Raw genomic sequence first — 20,025 nt, 5'->3', positions numbered from 1 at the left:
AATCCGCTCATCTGCTGATGGGCACTTAGGCTGTTTCCAAATCTTAGCTATGGTGAATTGTGCTGCTATGAACATAGGGGTGCATATATCCTTTCTGATTCGTGTTTCTAGTTTACAAAGAGAGAATCTTAGAGGCTGCAAGAGAGAGACAGAAAGTTATGTACCAGGGATCTTCCATTAGATTATCAAATGACTTCTCAACAGAAATACATCAGGACAGAAAGGAATGGAAGAAAGTTTACAAAGTGATGCAAAGCAAAGGACTGAATACAAGAATATTACATTCAGCAAGGCTACCATTCAAAATTGAAGGGGAAATAAGGAGCTTCACAGACAAAAAAAAAAAGGCTAAGGGAGGTAATCACCACCCAGTTAGCAATGCAAGAAATGCTAAAGGGAATGGTATAAAAATAAAAGATAAAAAGGGAAGGAGGAACACAGGCACAAATAATAAAAATGGCTACAAACAACTACCTATCAATAATAACGTAAAACATAAACGGACTAAATGATCCAATCAAAAGACATTGAGTGGCTGAATGGATAAGAAAACATGACCCATACATTTTCTGTGTACAAGAGACCCACCTTATAACAAGGGACTCACACAGACTGAAAGTGAAGGGATGGGAAAATATCTTCCAGGCAAATGAAAAAAAAAAAAAAAGCTGGGGTACCAATACTTATGTATCACAAAATATACCTCAAAGTAAATGCCATAACAAATGACAAAGAAGGACACTACATAATACTAAAGGGATTGGTACTACAAGAGGATATAACCCTGATAAACATATATGCACCCAATACAGGAGCACCCAAATACGTTAAAAAAAACCTCCTCAAAGATACCAAGGAAGAGATTGACAACAATACAATCATAGTAGGGGACTGTAATACCCCATTGACATCACTGGATAAATCATCTAGACAAAAAATCAGTAAAGAAACAGCAATCCTAAATGACTCACTAGATCAGATAGACTTAATTGACATCTGCAGAACATTTCATCCCAAAGCCAGTAAATACACTTTCTTCTCAAGTGCACAATGGACATATTCAAAGATAGACCACATATTGGGTCACAGGCAAAGTCTCTTCAAATTCAAGAAGATTGAAATTATATCAAGCATCTTCTCAGACCACAATGGCATAATATTAGAAATAAACTACAATAAAAACAATTAAAAAATCAAACACTTGGAAGCTGCATAGCATTCTATTAAACAATGATTGGGTTACCAAAGAGATCAAAGAAGAAATTAAAAACATCCTGGAAACAAATGATAATGAAAACACAACAATCCAAAATCTATGGGACACAGTGAAAGCAGTTCTGAGAGGGAAGTTTATAGCTCTACAGGCCTACCTTAAAAAACAAGAAAAAAATGATAATAAGTCATCTAACTCTACAACTTAAAGAATTAGAACAACAAGAAAAGCCCAGAGTGAGCAGAAGGAAGGAGATAATAAAGAGCAGAGCAGAAATAAATGACATAGAGACAAAAAAAACACAAAAAAAACAATACAAAAGATCAACGAAACCAAGAGCTCTTTCTTTGAAACTATACACAAAATGGATGAACCTCCAGCCAGGCTCATCAAGAAGCAAAGAGAGAGGACCCAAATAAACAAAACCAGAAAAGAAAGAGGTGAAATAACAACAGACCTCATGGAAATACAAAGTATCCTATATAATAAAGAGCTAATATGCAAATGGTCATCACGTGGTCATGCCATCACGCTGTCACACCAGGGCCTGGGGCCCTCAGGCCAGGCCAGGGGGCCCTGAGGCCATGCCCCATGCCCCATTGCCAAGGCTAAGGGACTGGAGGCCAGGTCGGGGGACCAGAGGCTGAACTCGGGGACCTGAGGCCATGCCCCCCAACCAGCGGGGCTTGATGGGGGACCTTAGGCTGTGCCCCTGCCCAGTGCCAGGCCGGGGGACCTGAGGCTGCAACCCCAGCCAATGTGGGGCTTGATGAGGGTGGGGCCATCCAGGTCTGGGTCTCGAGTGATTTCAAAGCACAAGCGGGTGGGTGGGGACTTGACTCTCGGTCTCGTGGCACGCCGCAGATACTGACAGGAGGAGGATTTGAGATTTCCATATACATTTTACTAATTTTCTTTCATCTCTGACACTTCTATTATAGAGAAAGGTCAAGTAGCAATATTAAAATATTTCCTCTACTTAATTCCCTTTCAATGTGCATGAATTTCGTGCACCAGGCCACTAGTTGTAAAAAAAAAATTATTATGAACAACTCTATTCCAACAAACTAGACAACCTAGAGGAAACGGACATATTCCTAGAAAAATACAAGATTCCAAAACTCAATCAGGAAGAACCTAAAAATCTCAATAGGCTGATAACTATGGAGGAAATTGAAGCAGTCATCAAAAAGCTTCCCGCAAACAAAAGCCCAGGTCCAAGCGGCTTCACAGGGGAGTTTTACCAAACATTCAAAGAAGAACTAAAACCAATCGTCCTCAGAGTATTCCAAAAAATTAAAGAGGAAGCAACACTTCCAAGCTCATTCTATGAAGCCAACATTACCCTAATACCAAAACCAGATAAAGACACCACAAAGAAAGAGAATTATAGGCCAATATCCCTCATGAATATAGATGCCAAAATCCTCTACAAAATTGTAACAAACCAGATCCAGCATTACATCAGAAAAATTCATATATCATGACCAAGTAGGATTTATCCCAGGGATGCAAGGATGGTACAATATCCACAAATCAATAAACATAATACATCACACAAACAAACTGAGAGATAAAAATCACGTAGTCATATCAATTGATGCAGAAAAAGCTTTTGACAACATCTAACACTCTTTCTTGATAAAAACCCTCAGCAAAGTGGGAATAGAGGGATCATACATCAACATAATAAAAGCCTTCCTTATAAGACAAACCTCAGCCAACAGCATACTCAATCGGCAAAAACTAGAACCATTTCCCCTAAGAACAGGAACAAGACAGGGATGCGCACTGTCACCACTCCTGTTCCACATAGTACCAGAAGTGCTAGTCATAGCAATTAGACAACAAGAAGAAATAAAAGATATCCAAATTGGAAAAGAATACATAAAACTGCAATTATTCACAGGTGACATGATGCTGTACGTAAAAAAACCCAAACACTCCATAAAAATTATTAGACTTAATAAATGAATTTGGCAATGTAGCAGGATACAAAATTAAGCCAAGAAATCTATGGAATTTTTATACACCAATAGTGAACTTACAGAAAGAGAGGTTTAAAAAATCCCATTTACCATTGCACCAAAAACATTAAGATACCTAGGAATAAACTTAACTGAGGAGGTAAAAGACCTGTACTCAGAAAACTACAGGACACTGAATAAAGAGATAGAGGAAGACATAAACAGGTGGAAGAACATACCATAGAATCAACATCATTAAAATGTCCATACTACCCAAAGCAATCTATAGATTCAATGCACTCACAATTAAAATGCCAATGGCATAGTTCTCAGTCCTAAAACGAACTCTCCAAAAATTCATCTGGGATAAAAAAAAAAAAAAAAGACTCCAAATAGCTGCAGCAATCCTGAGAAAGAAGAACAAAGTAGGAGGGATCTCAATACCAGATATCAAGCTGTATTACAAACTCACTGCTCTCAAAACTCCCTGGTACTGGTACAAGAACATACATATAGATCAATGGAACAGAACAGAGAACCCAGAAATGGACCCAAGCCATTATGTTCAGTTAATATTTGACAAAGGAAGCAAGAGCATACAATGGAGTCAAAACAGTCTTTTCAATAAATGGTTGGGGAAATTGGACAGATAAATGCAATAAAATGAAACTAGAACACCAACTTACATCCTACACAAAAATAAACTCAAAATGGATAAAGGACTTAAATGTAAGATAGGAAACCATAAAAATATTAGAGGAATCCACAGGCAGCCATATCTCAGACATATGCCAAAGCAATATCTTCACTGATATAGCCCCTAGGGCAATGGAAACTAAAAGAAAATAAACAAATGGTACTACATCAAAATAAAAAGCTTCTGCACAACAAACGAAATCATCAAGAAAACAACGAGAAAGCCCACTGCATGGAAGAACATATTTGCCAATGTTATCACCGATAAGAGTTTAATCTCCAACATTTACAGGGAACTCATACAAATTAACCAAAGGAAGACAAACAACCCAATCAAAAAAGAGCAACAGATCTAAATAGATATTTTTCATAGGAGGACAGAAGGAAGGCCAAGAGACATATGAAAACATGCTCAAAGTCACTAATCATCCGAGAGATGCAAATCAAAACGACAATGAGGTACCATCTCACACCTGTCAGAATGGCAATCATCAGAAAGTCAACAAATGACAAGTGTTGGCAGGACGCAGAGAAAAAGGAACCCTCATGCACTGCTGGTGATAATGCAGACTGGTGTAGCCACTGTGGAGAACAGTATGGAGTTTCCTCAAACAACTAAAAATGGAACTGCCATTTGACCCAGTGATCCCACTTCTAGGACTGTATTCCAGGAAACTAGAAACACCAGTCAGAAAGAATATATGCACCCCTATGTTCATAGCAGAACAATTTACAATAGCTAAGATGTGAAACAGCCTAAGTGCCCATCAGCAGGTAAATGGATTAAAAAACTGTGGTACATCTACACAATGGAATACTATACTTCTGTAAAAAGGAAGGGACTCCTACCATTTGCAACAGCATGGATGGTCCTGAAGAGAAAGATAAATATCACATTATCTCACTCATTTGTGAAATATAATGAACAACATAAACTGATGAACAAAAATAGATCCAGAGACTTAGAGGCATCGAACAGACCATCTAACCTCAGAGGGAAGGCAGGGGAGGGTGGGAGGGTGAGGTAAGAGATGAACCAAAGGACTTGTATGTGTGCATAACGAATGGACAAAGACAATAGGGAGTGAGGGCATGTGCTGAGGGGGTGGGAGCCGCCAGGGAGAGGCCAATTGGGGAAATGGAGACATATGTAATACTTCAAACAATAAAGAATTTTAAAAAATTAAAAGAAACCTCTGGTAAAGTTCTCTTCTTACACCAGTGTTTTCCAACTAAATCTTTTAGAAAGGAATTGGAGACAATTTTTATTTCTTAACAATGAGCTTAAAATCAGTACATCCAATGCAAAATTTTGGTACTCTTTGAAACTTTATTTATTTATTTATTTTCTCTCGATACACATGAATTTAGCATTTGTTTTATTGCCATTAATTGCTTAGGAATTTTAAGATAAAAATACAAAGTCATTAACATCAAGAGACACAAGGACACTTTGGATTCCAAAATATCTTTATGATGGGGGAGTAAGGGGAACCTCACGTGTCACTTGCTTAGTTTTTAAACTATTACTCTTTCAATTCTAATCTTTGAATAAAATATTTTTTCTACAACATAAAATGACTTTGATAAAAATCAGCACAGTAACATTGTCTATTTTACAATAAATCTGTAAGGAAAATTTGGAAAAGAATATTCTTACACCATATAACATAATTTGTTTTTTTACATGAAATTTTTTTGTTAATTGTCTAATCACCTAAATCAGTGAATAAGAATGCTCAGCTTCCAATCCATGAATATAGAATACAATATAATTTATTCTACATTTTACTTCAAAGTCACAGAGATGACATCCATCCTATCTAATAAAAGAGTGATATGCAAATTGACCGTACCTCCGCTATGCCCACAAGCCACGCCCACCAGCCAATCAGGAGTGAGTAAGCAAATTAATTCAACCAAGTTGGCTGCGACCACAGAGAGAGCAGGAAGCTTGGGTTTCTCCAGCAATGGAGGAAGCCAAGCTTTCCTGCAGACCCTGGCCAGCCCAGGCCTCTGCTTAAGGCTACAAAGTTTCAGTTATAGAAGATAAATAAATCCCAGATACCAGGGCCTCCGCTTGGGTTGCCGGGGGGCGTGCCTGGCCTGCAAACCACCACAGGCCCCTCACCCAGGCTGCCCCATGCCCCAAGAGAACCCCCACCCTGATCCGGGACACCCTTCAGGGCAAACCAGCCGGCCCCCACCTGTGCACCAGGCCTCTATCCTATCTAATAAAAGAGTAATGTGCAAATTGACCATCACTCCAACACACAAGATGGCTACGCCCATGTGGTCAAAGATGATTGCCCCCATGTGGACACAAGATGGCCGCCACAAGATGGCCAGCAGGGGAGGGCAGTTGGGAGGGACCAGGCCTGCAAGGGAGGGCAGTTGGGGGCGATCAAGCCTGCAGGGGAGGGCAGTTAGGGGTGACCAGGCCAGCAGAGGAGGGAAGTTGGGGGTGATGGGGTCAGCAGGGAATGGCAGTTGGGGGGGACCCAGGCCTGCAGGAAAGAGCAGTTAGGGGTGACCAGGCCTGCAGGGGAGGGCAGTGAGAGGCCTGCAGGGGAGGGCAGTGAGGGGCAAACAGGCTGGCAGGGGAGCAGTTAGGCATCAATCAGGCTGGCAGGGGAGTGGTTAGGGGGTGATCAGGCTGGCAGGCAGAAGCAGTTAGGGGCAATCAGGAAGGCAGGCAGGCGAGCAGTTGGGAGCCAGCAGTCCTGGATTGTGAGAGGGATGTCCGACTGCGTGTTTAGGCCAGGATCGGGCCTAAACGGGCAGTCGAACATCCCTCAAGGGGTCCCAGATTGGAGAGGGTCAAGCTGAGCTGAGGGACACACACCCCCGTGCAAGAATTTCGTGCACCGGGCCTCTAGTATAATTATAAAACCTACTCTACATTTTCAAGTTCTCAATCCAAATATATAGACTAGAACAGGTCACTTTATTACTGACAACATTCATGGAAGGGCCAGATTACTCATAAAAAGACAAAATAAGTTTGATTGGGAGCTGGCCATTGCCCTACTCACCCATCAACAGAATTATGGAAGTCAAGAGGCAATATTTTTTCCTTTTTAAAATAGCAAAGGAACAAAAGAAGATTGGCTGTCTGTTGAGTGGGCCCCACATTAGAGTATATAGCTCATCAGGATCAAAGCTGGCACCTGTGAGCAGTTAACTTCCTAAGAGCACTCACTGGGCATTATGTCATCTGTACTACAGCTTTCACCGTGGAAGGTATTTGAAAATACTTTATGCTCAAAATATACACTGAGTGGCCAGATTATTATGATCTCTAAATGCATAATAATCTGGCCACTCAGTGTATATCCTATATTATTAAAAGCTAATATGCAAATTGTCCCCTTGACCAGCAGGCAGGCCAGCCAACCACCCATGTCCCTTCCCCCTGGCCAGGCTGGCCGGACCACACCCATGGACAAATTCATGCACTCACTGGGCCATATATATGAGTGTGTGTGTGTGTGTGTGTGTGTGTGTGTGTGTGTGTGTGTGTACGTATATATATATATACTAGAGGCCAAGTGCATGAAATTCTTGCATGGGGGGGTGTGTCCCTCAGCCCAGCCTGCACCCTCTCCAATCTGGGACCCTTCGAGGAATGTCCGACTGCCCGTTTAGGCCCGAACCTAGGATCAGGCCTAAACGGGCAATCGGACATCCCTCTCACAATCCAGGACTGCTGGCTCCCAACTGCTCGCTTGCCTGCCTTCCTGATTGCCCCTAACCACTTCTGCTTGCCAGCCTGATCACCCCCTAACCACTCCCCTGCCAGCCTGATTGATGCCTAACTGCTCCCCTGCCAGCCTGTTTGCCCCTCACTGCCCTCCCCTGCAGGCCTGGTCCCCCGCAACTGCTCTCCCCTCCAGGCCTGGTACCCCCCCAACTGCCATTCCCTGCCGACTCCGTCACCCCCAACTTCCCTCCTCTGCTGGCCTGGTCACCCCTAACTGCCCTCCCCTGCTGGCCATCTTGTGGCGGCCATCTTGTGTCCACATGGGGGCAATCATCTTTGACCACATGGGGGCAGCCATCTTGTGTATTAGAGTGATGGTCAATTTGCATATTATTCTTTTATTAGATAGGATTAGATTGCACAGAGGCCTGGTGCATGGGTGGGGGCTGGCAGGTTTGCCCTGATGGTTGTCTCGGATCAGGGTGGGGGTTCTCTTGGGCTGTGGGGCAGCCTGGGTGAGGGGACTGTGGTGGTTTGCAGGCTGGCCACGGCCCCCGGTGACCCAAGCAGAGGCCCTGGTATCTGGGATTTATTTATCTTCTATAATTGAAACATTGTAGCCTTGAGTGGAGGCCAAGGCAGGCCAGGGCTGCGGAAACTTGGCTCCCTCCATCGTCAGAGGCAACTCAAGCATCATGCTCTCTCCAGCTCCGTGGCTGCCGCAATTTTTGTTGGGATTTATTTATCTTCTATAATTGAAACTTTGTAGCCTTGAGCGAATGCCTGGGCCAGCCAGGGCAGGCAGAAAGCTTGGCTTCCTCTGTTTCTGGGGAAACCCAAGCCTCCTGCTCTCTCTGTGGCTGCAGCCATCTTGGTTGGGTTAATTTGCATACTCACTTTTGATTGGCTGTTGGGCATGGCTTGTGGGAATAGCGGAGGTACGGTCAATTTGAATATTACTCTTTTATTTGATAGGATATATATATATACTGAGTGGCCAGAAAATTATGCGTTCAGAGATCATAATAATCTGGCCTCTCAGTGTATAGTATCCATTCTTTGTCCTCGAGGATCCAAGTATCTATACTAATAAAAACCTAGGTGGCACTCGCATGTGACGTTGACACAAGATGGCTGCCACAAGATGGCCAAGTGCACAGAGGAGGCGGGGCCCAGCAGCAACTTCCTGTGGTGAGGCCTGGGGGGTCCCAGCATCTCCTCCATCTCACGCAAAGCAGGTGGGTCCCTGTGGAGAAGGCAGGTTGTGCCCGGGGAGGGCAGTTGGGGGGAATCAGGCCAGCTGGGGAGCAGTTAGGTGTCAATCAGGCCGGCAGGGGAGTGGTTAGGGGGTGATCAGGCTGGCAGGCAGAAGTGGTTAGGGGCAATCAGGCAGGCAGTCAGGTAGGCAGGCAAGTGGTTACGAGCCAGCAGTCCTGGATTGTGAGAGGGATGTCCAACTGCCGGCGTAGGCCCGATCCTGTACATCCCCCAAGGGGTCCCAGATTGGAGAGAGTGCAGGCCGGGCTAAGGGACACCTTCCCCCACCCCTGTGCATGAATTTCATGCACTGGGCCACTAGTAAATATAAAATGGTAATGGGCTTCTTCAGTCCAAAGGCAGGACTTCTTTGCAGTAGAGTGTCTCCAGTGTTTCACAAAAGTAAATAAAAGCAGCAGCTAACGTCTTTTCAGCTTTTTGACCTCTCCGCATTTTGTTGCTTCTTCCTCCCATCTCATTTCCTCTAAGTCATCTTGCATACCTGGTCTTAAACTCTTTGCTCCTTCATCTTTGTATTTTTTTTTCATCATAGCCAAAGAATATGCTTAGATATTTCTTCCTGAGACTCTCCTTCATCTTTGATAAAATCTTCCATTTTGGAGTCATAGTTCTCATCTTCCTCCTTTTCATATTCTCACTGTCTTTTGTAACCACCAGGGAAGGGAAACCCTTGAGAACGTTGGGCAGATCTGTAGCCAGCTCCATTCATCTGTCCATTGGTGGGCCAGGTAATGATATTCTTAGAAGATATTGTTTCTGAGACAAAAGTGCATTTGGGCTTATGGGGGGATCTAAGCTACTAACTATTCACCCAGGTCCCAAGCTGCTCACTGGTCTTCTAGGGCCTGAACTGCTGACAGTCTGTCCAGCTGAAACTGTGCCACTTACTGATCGCCCAGAGCCACTGACTGACCGCTTGGGGGGCACTGAGCCACTCATTGGTCATCGGTTAAGTGGATTGTGCACAGGCCACCACCCAGAGTCACCAGAACTGACCACTGACTTCCTAGAACCACCTGAGCCACTGATGGGTCATCCAGAGCCACCTGTACTGCTGACTGTCCTTCCAGGAGGATTTAAGTCACTGGCTGGCTTCTTGGTCCCAGTGATTGATCGCTCAGGTCCTGAGCTGGTGCTGCCATTCTGGTGCCTGGGCATGGAGCCAGAACTAACCATAGGCTGAAGACTCCCTGTGATGGGCTGCCCAGGAGCTGGGCTGGAGCTGCTGCCTGATGGCCTGACACTTGGACTCTTAGCCTTATGTGGGGAGACCACAGGTCCAGGTCTGGAATGGCTAGGATAGAGAGGACATTTTTGGCTGTGTGCTCAGTAACAGATTTCTGAGTTCCTTTAGCAGAAGTCTTTGGAACACTTGGTGAAAAGGTGCTCAGTGGGTCTTTCCAGCCCCATTGAAAAGAGGCCTGTCATGGTCCTTCTGAAGTGAGGCTTGGGAACAGTTGCTAGATCCTACTTTGGTCCTCTTTCCTGGCATGGATTTGGATGAAAACAAACCTAAATGTTTCATATTATCTGTGTGGGGTCTGGATTTATTCTCAGCATGAGGAAGGGGAGTACCTTTGGAAAAAGGATGCTGGTCCCTGGAAACTCTGCTAGGTATTGTGCCCATACTTTCAGTATGAGAGGGCACCATTTTGGTCAGAGGTAGTCCTGCATCTGCTTCAGGCTTCTTTTTCATATGTCTTCATTCAAGAAGTTTTCACTCCCTAAGTTCTTGTGCAATCATAGGCCACTTTTCTGTGTGTTTTTTTTTTCACTACCTTGATTTCCACTGGTTCATACTGTTGGAAGCTAGCCATTGTCTTCCCTATCAGAAAAGTGTAAACAAGGAATGCAGAAGGCTCATCAACCTTGAGCTCTGGCAAGGGCCAAAGCTATGCACTGATTGTTTAGTTGAGACAATGGTGGCTCAAGCAATTTCCTGACCAACTAGACTCAAAGATTTCTTTACTAATATTTACTGACCTTTAAGATAGTCTTTCTGTTACCAGAATTGCCTGACTGACTAAGGGCAATATGTGTATCTAAAATTGAATAAAAGGCTGGCAGGGCCTGGGCACCAGTGAAGTCCTTGCCCTTGCATTGGACTCTCTGCCTGGCCCCCCATTATTTCCCAATTATTATTTCTTGTCTTGTCTCATCATTTGACCACGGCCATTCTTCAGATCCCAAACCCTGAGCCATGCGGGACATGGACTCTCACATCTGGCACCTTGAATGATGGATGTCTGGAAAAGAAGATTTGCCTGGAGCACAGAAACTAAGTTTCTCCAGCAAGGTGGAGAAAAAGAATTCACTGGGTAGGTGGGGAAATTTGCCGCGTGCAAAGCCCACAGCCAGCTGCAGAAGTCGAGATCTGTAAGTAGGGTGGAAATATCTTTTTTTAGCCTGGCTAATAGGGCAGAATTTGTCAAAAAAGGAGAAGCTTTATTGTAGACTTTTGGTTTGCATGCTTAAGGATAATGGAAGTAAAGTGTCAGAAGGTATTCTCTTACAGTTTTTGCATATTATTATAGAACATAATCCCTGGTTTCCTGAAGAAGTTACATTAGATGTTGAATGTTGGGAAAGAGTTAGTCAGAACTTGAAAGAACCTCAGCAGCAGGGGAAAAATTTGCCTCCAAATTGTTTCTCCTTGTGGAACATGGTATTGCATTTGCTAGAGCCTTCTAGAGAAACAAAAGAGGATAAACCCCCTCCCCTTGCACCTTCCACTCCTAAAGAGGAGCAAAAAGAAAAATTGGAGGAATGGCCTTCATGGCCCCCTCCACCTCCATGTCCTAATCCTGAAACATTTAATTCACCATTAATAGAATCACCTATGCAAAGAGCTATCCGAGAAGGATTAAAGGACATGACCGTGGAGGACCACCTTGCTTTTCCTATTATACAAGTATCTGACCCACAGCTCCTGAACCATATAATAAGACAGATGAAAAATTTTACTTTAAAATGATAAAGGCCTTGCGTGAAAGCATAGTCCAGAATGGTCCTATAGCTCTTTTACTGGAGAAATTATGACTAATATTTCTGAAGCATTCTTAGCTCCTTATGATTGGTATTCTCTGGCTCACGGAGGAGATTATTTACTATGGAAGGGAGAATTTTTGGAGAAATGTCAGGAGCAAGCCCATGCAAACTGCGGGCTGAATGCTCAAATAACTTATGAAATGCGACAGGACTGGGACAATATAATGACATGCAAAATCAGCTAAATTATGTGCAACAGGCATATGAGCAAATTAGACTTTGTGGAAGAAGAGCTTGGTGGGCTTTACCATCAAAAGGGGACCCTGAGGGAGCTTTTAGTAAATGTATGCAGGGGCCTACAGAGTCGTTTTCTGACTTTATGGCTTGCCTCACTCAAGCAGTGAGATGACAGATTCAACATGAAACAGCAGGAGACATTTTAATTCAGCAATTAGCTTATGAAAATGCCAATGCTGATTGTAAGAAATGCCTGACGCCTCTGAGAAAAAATAGTACCATTACAGAAATGATTCGAGCATGTCAGAATGTGGGGCCAGGCACTTTTCAAGCAAACTTACTCGCTGCCACTGTAACAGTGGGGAATAAAAGGTGTTATAATTGTGGAAGAACAGAACATTTTAAAAAAGAATGTAAGCAACCAAGAAGGACACAAGGTGGCGATCTAGGGAAAGGCGTGAGCATTCTGCCTCCCAATTCAATCAACACAGATTAAACCTCTCTGTGTCCTAGAAGTCAGAAGGGAAACCATTGGGTTGGTTAATGTAGATCAAAATTTCATAAAAATGGGCAGCCATTAGATCAAGACATAGAGAATGGCCAACCAAAGGGAAATGGCTCCCCAGCCCCATCATCAATAGGGGAAATTTGGCCTGCAAGGCCCACAGTGGACTCCCTCATCTGAGCCACTCCAGGGAGCGCAGGCTTAGTTTTTAACAGTACTATAGCAGTCACTTTGACCCCCGATATGGTTCGGCAAGCTGTTCCTACAGGAATCTGGGGACCTGTGCCACCAAGAACTTTAGGATTAATCTTAGGGAGAAGTGGAAAATCTCTGAAAGAACTAACTGTTCTGCCTGGAGTCATAGATTCAGACTGTTGAGGGAGAAATTAAGGTAATATTAGAATGTAATCATATTATGCAAATTACTTCGGGACAAAGAATTGCTCAGATACTACTTGTACCTTTTATTTAGCAAGATGAAGCTATAAATAGGAAAAGAGGAACACAAGGATTTGGAAGCTCAGATATCTATTGGATACATGAAATTAGCAAAACCCATCCTATGATTAATTTAAGAATAGAGAGAAAATGGTTTAAAGGTTTAAGAGACACTGGAGCGGATGTCAGCATTATCAGCAAAGAATTCTGGTCTCCAAGTTGGTCCATGGTAGAAGCTATAAGCTCTATCATGGGGGTCAGAGTTCCTGATAATACACAATGCAGTGCTGCAGTGTTAAGGTGGCAAGGTGAAGCAGGACAGACAGGATGGTTTCAGCCTTACATAGTCTCTGGGATTGCAGTCAACTTATGGGCTGGGATGTTTTAGAATGTTTACGAGCTTGTATTATTACCGGCAAAGGACAGCAGTTAATAACTCAGATGGGATATCAGACTGGTCAAAGCTTAGGAAAAAATAATCAGGGAATTAAAGAGCCCATCCAAGCCAAAGGAAACCCAGGAAGACGAGGATTAGGATATCAACCTTTTGAGGAGTGGTTACTGCTCAATCTCCTCACCCTCATGCAGATCCTATACAATGGAAAGATGATAGACCTATATGGCTGGATCAGTGGCCATTAACCAAGGAGAAATTAGGTCATATTCATGAATTAATACAAGAACAACAAGAACAAATAGAGCGTAGAGCCTTCCAATAGTCCTTGGAATACACCTATATTTACTATACCTAAGAAGGCAGCAGGAAAATGGCAATTGTTACATGATCTTAGAGCGGTTAACACTACTATGCATACCATGGAAGCTTTACAGCCTGGACTCCCAGCGCCTTTGCAAATCCCTCTAGATTGGTCTCTTATAGTAGTAGATCTTAAGGATTGTTTCTTCACCATTCCCTTGGCACCTCAAGATAAACAGAGATTTGCATTTTCAGTGCCAGCTATTAATAAATATAAAACCCATGAAAAGATATCAATGGAAAGTTTTGCCTCAAGGAATGGCCAATGGCCCCACCTAGTGTCAAAAATATGTAGCTCAAGCTGTTCAGCCTTTAAGGGACAAATATTCTCGATTTTACATTATTCATTACATGGATGACTTGCTCTTAGCAAGTCCATGGGAAGAGCAGACTTTGGCGATGTAAAAATTGCTCCAGAAAAGGTACAGAAAGAAACGCCTTTCAAATATCTGGGAACCATAATTGAAAACCAACGTATTAGGCCTCAAAAGGTGGAAATAAGATTGCCTTAAAACTTTAACTGACTTTCAAAAAGTATTAGGGGACATTAACTGGTTAAGACCTTATCTGAAAATCTCTACAGGAGAAATGACAAATTTATTTAATATACCTACGGGTGACTCTAATCTTTCCTCATCCTGAACATTAACAGATGAAGCTAGGAAGGAGTTGCTAACAATTGAGCAGACAATCTCCTCAGCCCAAGTAGCATGGGTAGAGCCTGAATTGCCTTTATTGGGACAGATTAACCCTACTGCAAATAGTCCCACTGGAGTCATCTTCCAAAAAACTCTCCTGCTATTATTGAATGGGTCCACCTAGGGCATCAATCCTCTAAAACTGCAGTTAATATATAGAACTTATGGCTCAGTTGATACCTCAACTTAGAAAGCGCTGCAGGCAGCTTAGAGGAGAAGAACCCCAATGCATTTACCTTCCCCTCACTGGGAAGCAATTAGAAATATTATTTCACACTGATTTGAATTGGCAAATTGGACTAAGTGGATACTCAGGGGAACTTAGTTGTCACCTATTAAAAGACAAATTACTACAATTTTTATATTATACCCCCTTATTATACCAAAAAATACTAGGCAGGAACCTATTCCTGGAGCATTAACTGTTTTTACTGATGGATCATCGAATGGTAAAGCTGCCTATCATACAATGAATTCAGACCGAGTCAGACTGACCAGTCATACTTCTGTACAAAGAATTGAATTAGAGGCTATTAAGGTTGCATTGCAGGATTTCCAAGAGCTTGTTAATATTATCTCTGGCTCTTCTTATGCTGCAGGCCTAGTGAATAGAATTGAAACTGTTCAGTTCAAATGGCTCAGTGACCAAAGTTTATTTTTTACTATTTAAACAAGTTCAGCAGATTGTACACTCACATCAGGGCTCACAGTGTATTACCTGGCCGGCTAACAAAAGGAAATGCACATGCTGATCAGTTGGTTGCTGTATTAAAACAGGCTTCAGAATCTCATCAACCTGCCAAAATGTTGTTCAAACAATTCTCGATCACTCCACAGCAGACAAAACAGATTATCAGAGAATGTTCCACTTGCATATTACATCTGCCTCAAGGGTCTAATACAGGAATTAACCCTCGAGAATTGATAAGGGAACATATCTGGCAAATGGATGTAACACATTATACTCCTTTTGGACACCTTGGGGCATTGCATGTCTCTGTATATACCTTTTCAAAGGGCCTATGGGCTACTGCATGTACAGGGGAAATGGCAAAACAGGTTATTAATCATTGCCTAGCTGCTTTTGCCGTCATGGCCATTCCAAAAATCATCAAAACTGACAATGGACCAGCTTACACAACCTGTCATTTCCAGCAATTTTGTAAAAAGTGGAAAATTCAGCACATTACATGAATACCATATAATTCGCAGGGACAGGCAATTATAGAACGCCAGCATCATAGGCTAAAATCCCAACTTGAAAAACAGAAAAGGGGGAATATGGAGAAATCGCCTGTAGGTAGACTACACTAAGCCTTAATTACTTTAAACTTTTTCACTTGTGATGCTGATGGCAAGACACCCATGGAAATAAACTGGTGTCAGGATAAGCCAAAGGAAAATGGTCTGGTTAAATGGAAAGATCCCGAGTCTGGTTTATGGAAGGGCCCCAACCCCCTGTTAACATTTGGTCAAGGCTACGCTTGTATATTTCCAGAAAATGTCTCAAAGCCCATGTGGATTCCCACAAGAAATATTAAACTTCAACATGGATCCGAGGGAGGAACTGGCCAGGTTAATGAGGACCTTGCACCTGGAGCCATGCCTTACAGCTGCAGACAATCGACTACCCCAGCCGCAGATAGCAGCAGCCTCAAGCAACCCACTGAAGATAAGGAATGGGAGGAGAATGAGACAAATAGCCCAGAGGTCACCTGCGGGATGGTGAAGAAGATGGTCCAGAAAGCTGAGAGAATTTGTGAGGAGACCAGAACCCCAAGAACGTCTGAGAACGTCTTTCTTGCCCTGCTAGCAGTCATCAGCTGTGCGGTAATGCTACCGGGGTAAATGGGGAAGTATTTTGGACTTATGTTCCTGACCCTCCATGGGTAAGACACCTTACATGGGCTGATCCCCCGCCTAATGTAGTCACCAATAACACCAAACACCTTGGTCATCCAGAAGGACCACGGGTGGGGCAAGGAAGTATATGGGCAAAGTATAATTACATGGGTATCACCACCTAGCTTCCCTTTTGTATGACACAGAACCAAACCACAGCTCCTTTGTGTGTAAAATTAAAAAGAGGCTTCTGGCTAACATGGACACCAAATGAGGGGGAAGCAAAAGCCCAAATACATCTACTATCACTACTTGCTCTGGGGAGAGGTGCAGAAAATGTAACTTTACTAAAACACCCCCCCACACACTAAGCCGTTATGTAAAAAGTCTTATGAATGGCACTCCACCAAGGAAGAAATTAATTGGCAAGACTGTTATAGTGACCACCCCACCAGCAGCAAACTTAATAACAGTTTTTTTCTTTGTGCATTGGAGCCCCTATGGGTTTGCATATAGTAACAACCGCACCCTAAAATGGAAGGGGAACGCATCCTATCTATATGTTGAAGCTAATCACTCCATTTCATGGCATGGAGGAGGATTTGTTGGATCTCAATTTCAACATGACAATTGGCCCCTAAAAAATACATAATAGAAATAACCTGCTGCACTTGCACCTATTAAATAGTATAGTTTTAACTATAGCTCAAATAATTCCATTCGTACCTTATGGGGAACTCCCAATAAGACAGTATTTGCCACCGCCTGCGTATTTGATCCTCGTTTGTACTCCTCTCATGCCCCATCCAGATGTACCTTAATATTACAAGCCATCTGTATGAGGTGTCATGCGCAGGCTGCACACTATCCCATTGTATTAATTTTACATTCCAAAAGGATTCCCTCATGATTTTAAAACAACAGGCTTTCGCTTAGTTTCCTACTCACCTAACCGAGCCTTGGGAATCTCATCAAACCTACTAACTGTTACATGATCTGGTAAAAATCTTAAAAAGACGAAAAAGATTTCCTGGAATGTTAATTGCAGGACTCTTTGCCCTCGTAACATTACTTACTTCTGTGGGCATTGCTGCTTCATCCATGGTACAAAATGTTCAAACTTCTCAGTTTGTACAACCGGTCTATACAAAAAAGAATTGATAGCCAGTTTGAAATAGAATTATCACCATTAAAGTCTACAGTCTTGTGGATGGGTGATAAAATCCACAGCTTAGAGCAAAGAATATCATTGTAGTGTCATTATAATTTTTCCCAGATTTGTGTTACACCCCCCCCCCCCATTCCCTATTGGGAATCAATAAAAAATCACCTTGGTGCTTGGGGTAAAGATAACACAACCCTTGATATTTTAGAATTACAACAGCATATTGTACAATTATCCCAGGCAAACTTATAAAATAATTCCTTAGATGCCTGGCAGAAATTTTAAAGAGACATGAACGAATTTAATCTCTTCCACTGGATCTCCTTACATCTGCCTCTCAGCATAACCACTATTGCTTGTCTCATTTTTATTCTTATGTTTATTTCTAGTCTGCAGATGTGGAATGAAGAGTCTTAAAAGGACTTGAGCCCTTCAGGTGGCATTCACTTTTCAACATTTATTAAGAAAAAGAGAAGGGGGAGATGTTGGAAGCTACCCATTGCCTTCCCTATCAGAAAAGTGTAAACAAGGAATGCAGAAGGCTCGTGACCCTTGAGCTCTGGCATGGGCCAAAGCTATGCACTGATTGTTTAGTTGAGACAATGCTGGCTCAAGCAATTTCCTGACCATATAGTCTCAAAGTAAATCTTTACTAATATTTACTGACCTTTAAGATAGTCTGTCTGTTACCAGAGTTGCCTGCCTAAGGGCAATATGTGTATCTAAAATTGAATAAAAGGCTGTCAGGGCCTGGGCACCAGTGAAGTCCTTGCCCTTGCATTGGACTCTCCGACTGGCCCCCATTATTTCCAAATTATTATTTCTTGTCTTGTCTCATCATTTGCCCACAGCCCTTCTGCAGATCCCAAACCCAGAACCAAGTGGGACATGGACTCTCACATCATACTGCTTTTTCACAGCCAGCCTGAGTAGGTCAGTGATGTTCATGATGGTGGGGCACTTTTAAGGGGGACCTTTGGCTTACTTTCAACTTTGGGAGGAGGTTCTTGCTCTGATGCTGCTTGATTGTATTCTAAGAATTCTTCCATTTCATACTCTTGGTCTGTTCCCTGACTAGTGGCTTTCCATTGCCTGTCTTTTCTTTAACTTTTCCTCAACAGGAATCCCATTTAACCATGGAAATTTTCCTTTGTCCTCTTGGCTATAGCTCTTGCTTTCTTCGCATGTTCTAGCTCAATTCACATTTTCACTAGTTCTTCTTTTCTCCTTTTTTTTTTTTTCCCCTCTAAGGCTGTTTGTCTGAGCTCCTCCACTTTTCTTCTGAGAAAAGCTTGTATGCTGCTGATTGGACACCCTTAACTTTGGGGTCTTTTTTGGGTGGACCCACTGCGAAACTATACCTTTTCGGTATGCTGTTGGCTCCTTGTCCTTTGAGAAGCTATCATGAGAATTTCCCTGAAATCCATGTTGACCAAACTGGATAAAATGGGACGGCTCTCAGAGGGGAATGAAAGCGCATGTTACCAAGTGGCCAGCTGCAGCCTAATGAACTGGCTGGCCACCTCTTTCCTACCTCTACTCAGCACGACCAATTCCGGCGCTGTCCCAGGCGGTCTGCCTGTCCCCTTCCTCAAGCAGCCTATATCCTTACAATTCCAATGCTGCGCTCCCACCTTTGAAACTTTAAATAAAATTTTACATCCACAAGATAAATTAGTAGGTTGTTCTGCATTCATTGACATAATCATTCATTTGAGAATAAGTTACTTCAGCTTAATTGTTAAATCTCAGTTCAGCCTGGCTGGTGTGGCTCAGTGGATTGAGTATTCTCTCAGGCACCAAGAGGCTGCTGGTTTGATTCCTGGTCAGGGCACATGCCAGGGTTGTGGGTTCAGTCCCCAGAAGAAGGCATGCAGGAGGCTGCCGATTGAAGTGATATCTCTATCTCATCAATGTTTCAGTCTCTCTCTCCCTTTCCCTTCCTCCCTCTCTGAAAATCAGTATTACCATATATTTTTTAAAATCTTTGTTCAGGAAATGGTGATAGACATGTACTCCCAAAATGTCTGAATACTTGCTTATATGATGAAGAAACAAAAGTTCATATTGATTTTTTTTGCTAACAATCAATAATCTTACTCATTTCACATTTTTTAATTTATTTCAGAGAGAGAGAGATAACATGCATATAAATACATATCCTTTAAAACAGTACATGAAATATATAATCAAAGAAAATGTACAATGGCAACAAAACATAAGATGCCTAAAAATGATCTTAACAAAAATGTGCACAATCTGTATAAATACAATTTTTAAATGCTACCCAATAACTGACACTAGAACAACTGGACAGTAACATCGTATTCTTGAGTAAAAAACAACAACAACAAACCATAATGATGTCAATCTCCTAATGTTGATTATAAATTTATTATGATTTGATTAAAATATCAGCAAGATTTTTAAGACCAAAACAAGCTCATTTAAGTTCACATGTTCAAATGAAAAACGTAAAAGAAAATTCTGGCCTGGCCAGCATGGCTCAGTGGTTGACCCATTAATAAGGAGGTTACA

At 42.5% G+C, this 20,025-nt stretch overlaps 1 pseudogene across 1 annotated transcript; it reads right to left on the bottom strand.

Annotated features, from left to right (window-relative positions):
* Positions 1–9,889: 9,889 nt before the first annotated feature.
* Positions 9,890–18,914, bottom strand: LOC308248266 (protein SPT2 homolog; annotated as a pseudogene). Its single transcript has 2 exons — positions 18,394–18,914; positions 9,890–10,656 (listed from the first exon to the last, which is right to left on the bottom strand). The product of its transcript is annotated as a protein SPT2 homolog (transcript).
* Between the last annotated feature and the right edge of the window lie 1,111 nt (positions 18,915–20,025).

The sequence above is a fragment of the Plecotus auritus genome, assembly GCF_963455305.1.
Source record: "Plecotus auritus genome assembly, chromosome: 5".
NCBI classification, from domain to species: domain Eukaryota; kingdom Metazoa; phylum Chordata; class Mammalia; order Chiroptera; family Vespertilionidae; genus Plecotus; species Plecotus auritus.
Note: the sequence above shows the minus strand (reverse complement) of the source record. Positions and strands in the feature narration are given on the sequence as shown.